Source organism: Zalophus californianus, chromosome 6 (assembly GCF_009762305.2).
Source record: "Zalophus californianus isolate mZalCal1 chromosome 6, mZalCal1.pri.v2, whole genome shotgun sequence".
Lineage (NCBI taxonomy): Eukaryota > Metazoa > Chordata > Mammalia > Carnivora > Otariidae > Zalophus > Zalophus californianus.
Window position 1 is genome coordinate 122,567,717 of NC_045600.1, and position 1,813 is coordinate 122,569,529.

Below are 1,813 nucleotides of genomic sequence, written 5' to 3' on the forward strand. Positions count from 1 at the left end.
CTCCACTCCGGCTTTGGCTGCGCAACCGCAACAGTTTGCCGCAGTGCTGAGGTCCTGCCGCAGTGCAGGGGTGCCAGCGCCCCTGCTAACTGGAATTACCGGGGCGTGATGTGTACTGGACTCCAAATAGCCAAGGCATTAGCGCCTTAAGAGAGGGACTTCAGGGACACCACCACGACCTGGGGTTCAATGGCAAGGTCTTTTTTTGAATGTCTGTAAAATGTTGAGGAAATAATTCAAATCTTTGCAGGCACCATGGGCCAGGCAATCCTGATTTACAATCATCTTCATGTTTTCCTACACCATGTCTGAAATGCTGATTTGGAAAAGTTAAATTGATGCAAAACCACAGTCAATGCAATATTGCTAGATAATCAAAGCTAGAAGAAAATCTCTTTTAAAAGATACTACATTATTTGAATTTGGTGTGATTTCTTTCCTTCTTTTAATGCTTTCTACAGTTTTTTTTTCAAATTGTCAAAATTATGCCAAAACAATCAATGTAATTAAACTCTCCAATACAGAATGGATAAGTATTTAAATTGGAAAAGTTGTCTACTCAATTTGTATAAAATGAAAAATGAATTTGGATTCCTACATAAAACAAAACCTTTACATAGGTATATTGAAATTTTTACCAATAATCAGTGATAGCTGGAGTATATTGAAATTTTTACCAATAATCAGTGATAGCTGGAGTGGGGAAAATAACACTTTCATACAATAGGAATGAGCAAGTAGATACAATGATTTTTTTTTCCAAATAATACCCCCTACAGATTTAAGAGACACTTTGGTGACTCCAAAATTGTTACATATGGGTAACATGGAAAAAGACAATGCTGAGGAGAGAAAGCTAAGGAAATAATCCTGAAGCTGTATTTGCATAGAATTTTACATAGCTTTGCATTTTCTCAATTCTCCATGTCAAAGAACTGAGGGTGAGGGTGGACTAATGGTGACTAAATGGCTAAAATTCCCCCCATCCCCCTAAGCTAGTGCTCTGTTCCCAATCATCTTACACTATATAAACAAGTGTGAAGAGACATGTCAGTGCAGACATCTATCATAATAAAATCTTGAAAACTAGGTAATGTGCCTCATGAAAGATATATAGGCTAAGTAAATTTTTACCTATGTATATAAACAATAATAGGCTGATATATAGAAATATAATAGTTATATATATATATACTACTCATATAAAGAATGAATCATTTGAAATTATCAATATTAAACAGATTTTGATCTACAAAATTGCACTAATAGTTCATTTTTACACATTCTTGTGAAGTAAAAATGAAGGAGTTCATAATATACTACGCCAAAATATGCCACTCTGTCATATTGACTATTTTTAGTTACCCCCCTAGAAATAGAAAGTCAACTCTGATCATGGGAGTGAATAGCAAAATATTATGTAAAATTAATGCAATGTGAATATTTTATGTAAATATATGTTTACATGCACATTAAAAAAAATGTATGAACGGATACATACCACTTATAGTGTTGAAAACCATCCTTGGACTCAGACTCATTTGATTCAAATTCTAGTTGTGAAACTTGACAGCAATGTTACTTTAGGCAGTTATCTAACTTTCTGTGCCTTTTTTTCAATCTGTAAAATATGGAGGAATTGTACTTATCTTACACAATGATTTGACAGCTAAATGAGTGATTATGCATATATAGAATAGGGTTTGATTCAGACCAAAAACTCTATAAATGTGTTAGCTCTTTGAACAGCCCCAATTATTACAGTGGTAACTTCCACTGGGAAATAAAAATTGGGTATACATGTTATTGTTGT